Genomic DNA, 13,017 nt, shown 5'->3' with positions numbered 1-13,017 from the left:
GGTGGGAGGAGACTATTTTTTTTTATAGTGGCGGTGATTCTAGTAATGGTAGTAGTATAACATCAACCCAACATTATTATGGGGGCGCGATGTCTCCAGCGTCCCAGCCAGGTATTGACCAGACGCCTGAAGATCGGAAATACATACTACGTTAGAAATTCACTGGCGACAGAGAGGAATAGAGAGTCCAGAGGCAAGCGAAGGAAAGGGAGAGAGAGAGTGTGTCCTTAGGCAAACGAAGGAGAGGAAGAGAGACAGTCCTTAGGCAAACGAAGGAGAGGAAGAGAAAGACAATCCTAATGCAAACGAAGGAGAGGAAGAGAGAGAGAGTCCAGAAGCAAGCGAAGGAGAGGAAAAGAGAGATAGAGTCCTATAAGGCAAACACACTTATACAACCCTCCAGATCTTCAACGAAACGAGTTCAACCTACTACGCTTTCAGACCAAACACACAAACCGGTCCATAGCATAAGCCTCTACCAAGCACACACACACACACACCAGCCCATATCACCCATACCCTCCATAGCATAGCATTAGTCACTATCAGACCGACCAGGCAGGATAGAGGAGCCCGGGTAGCCTGGAACACAATGCAGAGGCCCCGGGAGTCTACGAACAGCTTCCTGGCGGGTGCAGGTTAAGCCTCCCGCCGCTCCTCCGCCTCCCACTAAGCCCTCTGTTCACGATGGGTTTCAGGCACTAATTCTTCACCCCGGAGCGGTTCCCCGACTGCAGCTAAAGGAAGTTCTGCCTTTTAGCGGAATTAAATGTGGCCCTATATTTCAAAGCGAAGTATTCATTCTCCTGAACGTGCATGTATCTACGCAAACACACACACACGCACACACACACAAGTATCAGAGTGGTGGTGGTGGTGAGGGAGGGAGGGGAGGTGGGGGGAAGGGGGGTAGTGGTAAGTTCACATTCAAATAATTATTTATCGAAAGGAAAGCTGGAATCACACACAGACCAGAACGCAGGAGAAAGCCTCACTCTCTCTCTCTCTCTCTCTCTCTCTCTCTCTCTCTCTCTCTCTCTCTCTCTCTCTCTCTCTCTCTCTCTCTCTCTCTCTCTCTCTCTCTCTCTCTCTCTCTCTCTCTCTCTCTCTCTCTCTCTCTCTCTCTCTCTCTCTCTCTCTCTCTCTCTCTCTCTCTCTCTCTCTCGTTCCTGCCTTCCTTCCTTCCTTTTTTCCTTCCTTTCTTTTTTTTCCTTTTTCTTTCCTTCTTTTCTTTCTTTCTTTTATTCTCTCTCTCTCTCTCTCTCTCTCTCTCTCTCTCTCTCTCTCTCTCTCTCTCTCTCTCTCTCTCTCTCTCTCTCTCTCTCTCTCTCTCTCTCTCTCTCTCTCTCTCTCTCTCTCTCTCACGTTTTGTCAAGTTTTTGTTACTTCGTTTGTTTATTGTTAGTTAGTAGGTTGGTTAGTTAGTCTCTCTCTCTCTCTCTCTCTCTCTCTCTCTCTCTCTCTCTCTCTCTCTCTCTCTCTCTCTCTCTCTCTCTCTCTCTCTCTCTCTCTCTCTCTCTCTCTCTCTCTCTCTCTCTCTCTCGCCGCCGCCGCTGCAACAATATAATAAACTGACACACGATTAACTGGTCTTGTATAACGTCGGGCGTCTCTCACAAGTAATCAGACGCGTAACTCAACATGATCGTAAATATGTGGAAGCCCGAGTAATTACATGAACCTCTTTTTGTATATCCACTCCCACTCCACACCTTTCCCACCTGACTCCATTCCACCTTCATCATTCCCCCATTTCCACTTTACTCCCCCACTTCTCTCACTTCACCTTCCTTTCCATTCCAAACCACCTCCTTCCCCCACTTCACTTCCCTCCACTTTCCTTCTTCCATTTTCACTTCCCTCCACTTTGCTCCCCCCCCTCTCACTTCACCTTCCTTCCCCTCCCCCTCATTCCACCTTCCTCCACTTCACTTCCCTCCACTTTCCTTCTTCCATTTTCACTTCCCTCCACTTTACTCCCCCCCTCTCACTTCACCTTCCTTCCCCTCACCCTCATTCCACCTTCCTCCACTTCACTTCCCTCCACCTTCCTTCTTCCATTTCCACTTCACCTTCCTCCGCCTCCTTCCATTTCACTCCATCTTCTTCCTCTCATTCACTCCTCTCCCAAGTTAGACCATGCGCGGACCACTCTCCCCACGAACAAGAGATGGTGGAACGCCTCCCACCTTCCCATCCTTCCACCTAATATCCTTGGCTTCTTCTCCCTTCCACTATAATTCCCCACTTCCAAGGATAACGAAGTAACTCCTTACCTCCCTCTCCTTCCCCTCCCATTCCCCCTTCCATGAACCCCTTCTCACAGACGAGACAAGAGGAACGACCCCTTACCTTCATCTCCTTTCACATATTCCCTTTTCCGCGTCCCTCTCCTCCCCAGCCATTTCCCTATCCACGTAGATTTCCCACATATAACAAAACTAACAAGCACCTCCTTCCCTTCCCCTCTCCATTAGTCACCCCTTCCACGGACAGCAGAACTAATGACCCCCGCTTACCTCTCCCTCCCTTCCTCTCCCACGTACGTAAGAACATGCACACCGGCCACTCGCTACGAACAACAACGGAGCGAAACAAGTATGAGGCCAGGCACACGACCCACCCCGCCCCTTCCGTCCCTTCCCCACCGTGCCCCTGCCTCCCTCCCCGGCCGGCCCACCTGTCGGGGAAACAATTAACACAGGAGTGGTCTTGACGTCTCGCATTCAAGCTCCAAAGGCAGCCGGAGGGGTTCTCAGGCCCTGGAAATGTATAAATTGTGCATCTGATTCTCTTCTCACGAGCGGCTGTACCTGTTTACGCTGATTGGCTGGGTTGTTATTAAGGTAAGGTAAGGTGAGTGATCCAGGTATATGTCCCCCCGTGAAGGTTCCGTTTATTGTTGGGTTAATTGTCGAAGGAAAAATGGAGGTGTGTTGCGAAGAAGTTGTAACCTTTCATACATTTTGCAGAGTAATTATCTGAGGAAAAATGAAGTAAAGAAAAAGTGAGCTTGCAAATGTTGTAGGATAATAAGGAAGATAAAATAAGCGAGGAAAATGTTAGCTTTCATGTGTATTGTTTAGTGATAATTATCTGAGGAAAAATAAAGTTAAGAAAAAGTGAGCTTGCAGATGTTGTAGGGTAATAAGGAACATAAACTAAGCGAGGAAAATGTTAGCTTCCATGTGTATTGTTTAGTGATAATTATCTGAGGAAAAATAAAGTTAAGAAAAAGGAGCTTGCAGACCACTACCCAACGTGTACCTCCTTCACTATAACCACAACAATAACAACCATATTACAACCATAGCATTACAACCACCACCACTATGACTGCCCTCAACATCTCCACCCATATATAAACACAACAACCACCACTTTTTTTACAGTAAAGGAAGCAGCTCAAGGACAAAAATAAATAAACACAAAAAAGCCCTCTAGCAATAATCCTATAAAAGAGAAAGCATAGTGGCCAAAAGAGAGATCAATTTCGGATGGGGAGGTGTCTTGATATTGCCACCATTAATATTATGCTTGTGGAAGAAATGAGGAATGGGAACAGGAAACATGCAGCACCCAAGACCATTCTATACGAACCTCACCTGCGTATAAAAGCTTCAGAGAGTTTAGGTGCAGGCAAAAAAAGGGGGAGAGTTGTGGTGCTTACCTTCCCACCACGGCCAGCAGGAGCGGCGAAAAAAACAGGAGGCAGACGCGAATAATACGAACAGCAAAATAAAGCCACAACGATGCAGGAAAAAGAGATTACCGATACGTTTGTTGTGTACGAATAGGAGTGAGTATGTGTATGTGTATTTGTATGTATGTGTGTAAGCTTTCTGTTTTGTTTTTTTACGTTTGAATGACTTTGGGAAGCTGGTAAAGGCGTAGAGGTTTGCTTGGTAAGATATAAATCGTAGACTGGGGGAAGTGTTCTGTCTTTTAGTCTGTTATATGAAGAGCAGTGCGTATGTGAGATGTTATTGACGCAAAAACTCGTCCCATTCTACATTCACAAGGATAAACAAGAATATAAGAGGTGTTATTAACCCAAAAACTCGTCCCATTCTACATTCACAAGGATACACAAGGATAAAAGAGGTGTTATTCACAAGGATACACAAGGATATAAGAGGTGTTATTAACGCAAAAACACGTCCCATTCTACATTCACAAGGATACACAAAGATATAAGAGATGTTATTAATGCAAAAACTCGTCCCATTCTACATTCACAAGGATACACAAGGATATAAGGAGACTACAAGAAGCCATACGCCCTACACAAGGCAGCTCCTGAAGATGGGTGGCTCGTCAAAGTCCCTTCTAGTCTCTGTTTAAAGGTTTCAGTTGTGTTTGTCTCGACGCCATACCCACTAAGTTTGTTCCACTCATTCACCACCTTATTAGCGAGCAGTTACCCGTTACTGTTGTGTACGGAAGTCTACCAAACACATGATCGTCTTATGAGCTTCTTCCCAGGATGTCAGCAAGGTTAGCAAAGAAGAAATAGCATCATATATAATCCCTGGCTGTTGTACAAAGCAAAAAGACACGCCCGTTAACCATGCAAGCAACAAGAAAGCATCCTGAAGAACCAAACGAAAAAGTAGGAAAAAATCATGATAACATTTTTATACTGAATGTAAAGATAAAACTATACAGTAAAACTCATGGAAACTGACAGAATGAGTTGCCCCACAAATACCTAACATACTTTCAATACATTTTTTACTGAATTGACACAGGCTGCAATTTTTCCTATCAGTGACCTCATAGTCCTGATAAATCAACTCTTTTTAATGTCCAACAGGCAAGTACATACGTAGCTTTGAATCTTTAACAGGACTCTACTAATGTCACTGATGGATGTTTTCAATGATCGTAGAATTCCGTATTGATGCATATCCAGACAAAAGTTAGTGTTCTCTTTTGGCTACATGAGTGCGTGTGTGTGAGAGAGAAAAGTGGCGGCGCAAAGGGCGGTCTCTATCAGTCATAACGAAAGGTGAGATCAATCCGTGAGCAGCAACAAACGGCAGCATGCACACCGTCAAAGCCCGAGACATGAATGGGCAGATAACACGAAGAGCAGAAAGAGAGTATGACGGGGGGCGGTACGGTGGAGGGAGGGAGAAGAGGAGAGGAGGAAGAGTGGAGGAAAAGAAAGACGGGGGGAGGGAGAGAGGGAGAGACGGAGGGACACAGTGGGGGTCAAGGGAGGGGCTCGTAGTAAAAAGAGAGCTCATACACACACACACGCACACACAAACACACACTCACGCTCGGTCACTACATAAAACTGCATCGCTTCCGGAAAAGGTAAACTGTAATGACGGGAAATTTACTTTAATCAGGTGTGGTAAACAGGTGTGCAAGGCGGGCCAGGTAAGGACTTACGTTACCTGGTGCTCCTACGGCCACGGAGGAGAGGCGGGAGATGATGACAGCGGTGATTTATGATGATGCTCGGCTGGTGCTTAATGAGTGACGGATGAGACCTGGCAGCTTCCTTTGTTATTGTCTGACGTCACAGCCACGTCACGAGAGAAGTCAATATGGCCGCCGTTACTACGTTTTGCTCGCGTGCTGACTCGTTGGTTTTTTGTTTTTCCCGGCGGCGTTTCTTTTTAGTTTTACGCGCGTACGGGAGACTCGCCCCCCCATACCCCCGCTTCCCCCCCCGCCCCTTCTCCTCCCGTTGTCTCCCCCTCTCGGTAGTAAAATCTATGACCTCCTGTTGGTGGTTGCTCTCATGAGTCGCTCCCTCTGCATTACATTATCCCTTCCACAGCATCATAGCAATTCACCAACGAGCGTTTAACTCATCTATCTCCTCCTCTTTCTTTCCCTTGTTGATGGTACGTACTGATCATGTTACGTACTGACGCACTGCCCTTCGGAAATGTATTATAAATCAGCAGAGTCCAGCACCACTACCAAGCACTCCTCCCATCACTACGCTGACGCACTGCCCTTCGGAAATGTATTATAAATCAGCAGAGTCCAGCACCACTACCAAGCACTCCTCCCATCACTACGCTGACGCACTGCCCTTCGGAGATGTATTATAAATCAGCAGAGTCCAGCACCACTACCAAGCACCCCTCCCATCACTACGCTGACGCACTGCCCTTATAAAAATTGTTAAACCTCAGCAAAGAATCCAGCACCACGACCAAGTACTGTTCATATTACCTCCCTGACTCACTGATCTCCTAAAAGTTGTTATATATCAGCAAGTAATCCAGCACCACAGCCAAGCACTGTTCAAGTTATACACTGACGCACTCCCCTTCTAAAAATTGCTATAAATCAGCAAAGAATCCAGAATCCCAACCCTTGGATTCTCACGTGTAAGAGAAGGCTTCAATTTTTCAAGCTCTTTCCAATTAGCTGCAGCAGGAGGTCACGTGCCACGCCCACTCCCCCGCCAAGCCCGCGACACCGATCCGTCGTTGCGCAAATCTTACTTCACTGGAAACACGTTCATACACAATGACCATGATGACGACGACAAAGGCAACGACGGCGAAGTTGATAGTAATAATAATAATAATAATAATAATAATAATAATAATAATAATAATAATAATAATAATAATAATAATAATAATAATAATAATAATAGTAATAATAATAATAATAATAATAATAATAATAATAATAATAATAATAATAATAATAATAATAATAGCAATAGTAATAATAACGATATTGTATATTGTCACTGACCTTGTTCTTGCCGATGATGCAGTAATCCTTGCGGAGTCGCTGAAGGTTCTGCATGGTGCTGTCTCTCAAGACACTACACGAGGAGGCGAAGGCCTTGGGACTCCAGGTCTCCTGGGCGAAAACCAGGGTAAAGGTGTCTGGAGGCTTGCTGGATGAGACAGTATAGTCTGTCCATGCGTGTGGCGAGGACATTGTATCTTGGAAAATTTCGCATATATTGATAACGTAGAGCAGAACAACTGCGGATCTCGTCAAGAAGTCTTACGGCGGATCGGCTTGGCCCTACGTTATGGACTCGCTCTGCGCGAGTATATGGCGTTGTCGATACCTGTGCAGAACAAAGATCCGGATCTTCAAGTCGCTTGTGCTCCCTGTCTTACTCTCTATATATGGCTGCAAGACATGGACACTGCATAGAGGCGAACTGATGCCTTTGGCAATAAATGCTTATGCAGAATCATTGGATATCGCTGGAATGACTTTGTCAAATCGGCTATTACTCCGAGACCAAAGACTGGCACGCTACCAGGAGTGGCGGAAGCCAAGTGGACGCCCACAAAGTTCGTGACTTGAACAAGTCGATGAATCTTGCTATGAGGGATGAGAAAGGGGCCATGCAAGGAGACTTGCTTGAAGGAAGCCCCGGGTTTGGCGTCGTAGGGTGGGCGAGGCGACGTCCCCCTCCCCACGGGCGTATGCCCCGACTGATTGATTGTCAATAACATCCTAGCACCGGGTATATAAAATATGTAATATTTCTCGAACGGCAAATATAAATGAAAAAGTAATATATTATTATTCAGACAGGTTTAGCGAAGGAGTGGGAAGTAGAGGCAGCTGATGAAAGAGGTTTAGCATCAGGCAAAAAATTAGTGACTTAAAGAATAATACACAAACCTTGACTGAGAGCACTCCCCTTGCAACGCGATTGTGATGTATTGCAACAAGGCTGTGACCTGGAACCTGGACCTCGGGAGTCAGTGCAACACCATTGACGTGGCTTGCAGCCTCACGTCAGTCAGGCACACTCCTTGTTGCCGCACTGGTACAAGTCAACCCAGAAAGCCTTACCTGTTGAAAAATGAAAAGAAAAGTATGCATTAACACAAAATATTGACAGCAAAGTGAAGATATTTTGCTACATCAGTATCCTTACTGTTAATCTTATACAAATCATTCCAGAAACTAGAGAGTCATGCTGTATACCAGCTTCGTGTTAGTCTAGCTTAATCCTGTTGGCTGAAACTGTACGAAGAAAGCCAAGAATGAGTGACGCATCATACCAGTTTTTTTTGTTACTCGGGACATGATATACACAAACACATATTAGTGACGAGATATACGTATCCCTTTGTAATATTTTTTTCTTCTCTGTATGAAAATGTATCTGCCGCTCATCTCTACCTCCTTTTACACGCACAGTGCTTAGCGGGCATTTTTTTTATATTCATTCATGCTTACCTTTCAGCTACTTCCTTTACTGAAAAATAATGAACTGACCCTGCAGCATCGCCTCCACATGATCAGGACCTTTTTCGAGCATCACCAACCCTATATATTGTGTCGATGGCGATTGTCTAAAATGGGACCTTCTTGTATAGTCATTTTTTTTCTATACTGAAGTTGTCATGAGTTCCCTGCACACGGATTCTGATAATGGCTTGCCTAGAAATGTGAATAATGAGGAGAAAAATTATGGAAAGTAGAGAAAGATAAGAATGAAGAGAAATATGTATAATGTGAAGAGAAAAATAATAAAAAATGGAGACAGAAAAGGGTGAAGAGAAAGAGAAATAATGAGAAAAAAAACGATAGAAAATTGAGAAAGAGAGAAAAAGGGGGGAAGAAAAATGAATGAGCGTAAGTGCGTGTGCGTGTGCGTGTGTGTGTGTGTGTGTGTGTGTGTGTGTGTGTGTGTGTGTGTGTGTGTGCTTGCGTGCGCACTCCGGCAGCCTCGTGTGTTAAATGAGTTGCTCGTAATGGCCGTTAATTAACCTTTCTGAGGCTTCTTTAATTTTTCCTCCACTCTGAGGGCACGCCATCCCCCCCCCCTCCCCCCCCTAGCTGTGAGTGCAGGTCGTGGGATACTTACATTCTTAAACCCAAATAATAAAAAGGAAACATGAGTGAGGTGCGACTTATATTCTTTCTTACATTCTTACATTCTTTAACCCAAATTGACCCCTCTTTCGGCCACCTCTTTAGATTCTTTTTAGGAGCAGCGAGTAGCGGGCTTTTTTTATTATTGTTTCCTTTTCTTGTGCCCTTGAGCTGTCTCCTTTGTTGTAAAAATAATAATAATAATAATAATAATAATAATAATAATAATAATAATAATAATAATAATAATAATAATAATAATAATAATAAGGAAACATAACTAAGGTGGGACATACAACACACACACTCACGCACATTCATTCTCTTCCACCTTCCTCTATATATTTTCTTACAATTTTTCTTCTCAATATTCTACTCTTTACTTTTTATCTATCTTCCTATCTTCCTATTTTTCTATTTTTACTGTTTTCTTTCTCATTATATTCATCTTTATTGGCAGGTCACTATTATAATCTGTGTGCAGGGACCTCATGACTACTTCAGTACAAAATAATTCAATAACAACGTCCTCTCACTAATCACCATCGACACCCCTCCCTCCCTCCCTTCTTCCTCTACATCTCTCCCTCTCTACCTTCCTCTTCCTCCCAACCTTCTCTCTCTTCCTTTCAACCTTCTATCTCCATCTCTTCCTCCGTGCCTTCCATCTCTTCCTTCCAACCTTCTATCTCTTCCTTTCAACCTTCTATCTCCTTCTTCAAACCCTCCATCTCTTCCTCCGTGCCTTCCATCTCTTCCTTCCAGCCTTTCATTCAATATGTAAAGTTAGTAATGCATGGGAAAGGTCGCTGGATCATGTGGAGGCGATATAGATACATCTGCCTCTGAATAAGTCAATGGATAGCTACTCTCAATGCCTTGTAACGGAAAACCAAACATAAGTAATTCATGACACACAAAACAGGTCATTTTTCTCATAATTTCCTCACTGTGGGCCAATAGGTACTTACATTCTTAATTACGTATAAGAAAAAAGATATTGTAGCCCAAATAACACAGGTATCTTCCCTCGTACCTGTCTCTGATTAAGCCAATGGAGTCTAGTATTCTCGAGGATTCTTGCATTCTTAACTACGTATAAGAAAAAATAAATATTGTAGCCCAAATAACACAGGTATCTTCCCTCATACCTGTCTCTGATTAAGCCAATGGAGTCTAGTATTCTCGAGGACTGGATAGTGACCAAAAACAGATTCATATTTCCTTAAAACTACCTCCAAAAGTGCCAGTGGAGACCAAGAAATTCCTACTCCTTATGTCTAAAAGAAGATAACTAATACATTTTTATAGGCATATGCTACTTATGTATATTGAAGGCAAACTTGAAAATATGTGAGTTAGGGGTACAAATTTATATTCTCCAGCAACTTATTTCTCCTTAAATATATGGGGCAGGGCAAGAGATATGGATAAACAGATCAATGAAAACGGTACTTATTTTATAGTCATATGCTACTTGTGTATATTGAAGGCAAACTTGAAAATATGTTATGGGTTAGAGGTACAAATATATATTCTCCAGCAACTTATTTCACCTTAAATATATGGGGCAGGGCAAGAGATATGGATAAACAGATCAATGAAAACGGTACTTATTTTATAGTAGACAAGCAGTTCTGATGTTTTTGTTTTTGTTTTGTTTTTTACAGCAAGGGAGATAGACAGCTCAAAGGCAAAAAAAAAAACTGCAACAAAAAAGCTCGGTAATCTCAACTCTGTATGTCTAAAACCAAACATAATTAAGTATAGTAACAAAATAACACCGGTAACGTTACTTGTAGACGCCTTGGTGGAAATTGTGTTTTTTCTTAATAATCTTCTATGCTCTCATTTTCCTTTCTTTCTTCCTTTCTTTCTCGCCTATTCTCACTTCACCCTCTTCGTCTCACTTCCATCCTCCTTCCTTCATCTTCTTCCTTGTTCCCTACCATTCTCTTCTTCCTTCATCCTCTTCCTTCTCCCCTTCCATTCTCTTCCCAAATATCTTCTTCCTTGCCCCTTCTATTTTCTTTACTTTATCTTCTTCCAAGCGTGTCCCATTCCATTCCCTTTCCTTCATCTTCCTCCTCGTCTCCTTCCATCTTCTTCCCCTCATCTTCCTTCTTGTCCCCTTCTATCCTCTTCTTCCTTGTCCCCTTCCATTCTCCTTCCTTTATCTTCCTTATCCCCTTTTCATCATCCTTCCTACATCTTCTGCTTTGTCCCCTTCTATCCTCTCTCCTCCATCTTCCTCGTCCCCGTATATGTCCCTCCCAGCTTCTCATGACAACCCCCTGCCCTCAAACCACCGTCCAGCACCTAGGGGGAATGTGTGCGCCAGAGACAGAGACCCCCGGATAGCGAATAGCCGTCCACCGATGCCAAGGTCTGCTACAAGTTCCCTAAAGGAGGATTTCACGGTCACTGGTGTCAAAGGCCTCGCGAAGGTGAACGTGAGCCCCAGAGTTTGGCCGGACCGCGTCTCTCGGGGCTCCTGCGGCCGAGAGTGAAGTCGTTAAGGGAGGTGAGGAGTTCGTAGTGCAAATAGACTAGAGACGCTTTCAGTTTTAGTATTAAGAAGTTGAGTTAGTTGCTTGAGGTTAAACTGAGAAGTGAATTAGTTAGTGATAAGTGTGTCCGGGATATTTAAGGGCAGGAGGAGGTGTTAAGAGGAGTTCCCAAAAAGAATAGATACATTTTGAATTTTGATATTAAGAAGTTGAGTTGGATGTCTGAGGTTACATTGGAAGGTGGATTGGTTAGTGATAAGTGTCAGGGATATTTAATAAGAGAAAGAGGAGTTCCCAGTGCAAATAGACTAGCGACAATTTGAGTTTTATTATTACGAAGTTTTTGTTTTAAGAAGTTAAGTTCCCTGTCTTAGGTTATCTGAGTGTGGATTGGTCAGTGAGATGTGTCTGTGATATGCTAAGGTTAATCTAAGGACAGCCTCTCCAACCGATATTGAACCGATTTTGAATTTTGAATATCGATCTTCTAGTTTTCACTTTTCCGGAGCAGCGACACACCGGGCATATTCCTGTATCTATTCCTTTTTCCCTTGCGCAGCTTCCTTTGCTGGAAAATTATAACCAAGACAATGGCGAACAGTTACTTACTTCTCCACCAGTGTTCTATTAAGACATATTGTGGGTGTTAACATGAAGTCTGCAGGAAGAAATACTTAATGGTGAATTGGCTATGGCTGTACTGTACTAATATATGGTTACTCATTTCTGGCATCGTCGTCTGTCTATCTTAATGGAAGGATCGTGATGCAGATTTTTTTCCTACATAGTTTAATCTCTTGGTCAGTCTTCTTTAACAAAAAAATGCTATGGGTACCTGAGAATGCTGAAAAAAATAAACGTATGCTTTGCCTTCCGTTGTATTGAAGCATATTTTGTGCTAAGGAATCACAACACGATCATTCTTCATCCACATATGCCTCCTCAGTAATGAGTCTTTCTGTCTTACAAAGTGAGCTCTTCCTTGGTTGATTTTTACAATAAACTATTATATGTCTTGTGTGTGAAGAGACCTTTAACCTTACCTAGCTATAACCCAAACAGTACCTATATATATAGTTGTGTACTCAGTAAATTCATATATGTTTCCTGAGTAATAAGACTTTCTATCTAACTTGCACACTGGATCTTATTATCAGCATTTTAGTGCCCGTGGGTTCAACAATATATTTCAGCCTATTTTGAATTTCGAAACTATAACATTAAAACAGCGACCTAATATTTTTGGGCACTACTATCAAGTACTTGCACATTGGGTCTAATTATTAGCATCTTAGTGTCAGTATAGAGTCCAAAACACATATCAACCTACTTTGAATATTAAAACTATAACATTAAGACAGTGATCTAATATATTTGGGCACTACTATCAAGTACTTACACATTGAGTCTAATTATTAGCATCTTAGTGCCCGTATAGGACCCAAGACACATATCAACCTACTTTGAATTCTGAAACTATAACATTAAAACAGCGACCTAATATTTTTGGGCACTACTATCAAGTACTTGCACATTGGGTCTAATTATTAGCATCTTAGTGCCCGTATAGGATCCAAGACACATATCAACCTTCTTTGAATTCTGAAACTATAACATTAAAACAGTGACCTAATATTTCTGGCACTGCTATCAATTAAACAATCCGAAA

The 13,017-nt window shown here is 42.9% G+C and overlaps 2 long non-coding RNA genes across 2 annotated transcripts in view; one reads left to right on the top strand and one right to left on the bottom strand.

The window, feature by feature from the left end:
• Window positions 1-13,017, top strand: part of LOC127002189 (uncharacterized) — a 58,943-nt gene that overhangs the window by 28,460 nt on the left and 17,466 nt on the right. The window lies entirely within an intron of this gene.
• The window catches only part of LOC127002190 (uncharacterized), a 31,324-nt gene continuing 25,948 nt past the window's right edge, over window positions 7,642-13,017 (bottom strand). Inside the window, exon 3 of the long non-coding RNA XR_007755856.1 lies at window positions 7,642-7,809. This is a non-coding gene — a long non-coding RNA (uncharacterized LOC127002190). The remainder of the gene's footprint in view (window positions 7,810-13,017) is intronic.

Source organism: Eriocheir sinensis, chromosome 22, assembly GCF_024679095.1.
Source record: "Eriocheir sinensis breed Jianghai 21 chromosome 22, ASM2467909v1, whole genome shotgun sequence".
Lineage (NCBI taxonomy): Eukaryota > Metazoa > Arthropoda > Malacostraca > Decapoda > Varunidae > Eriocheir > Eriocheir sinensis.
This window is presented reverse-complemented; position numbering and strand designations above follow the sequence as displayed.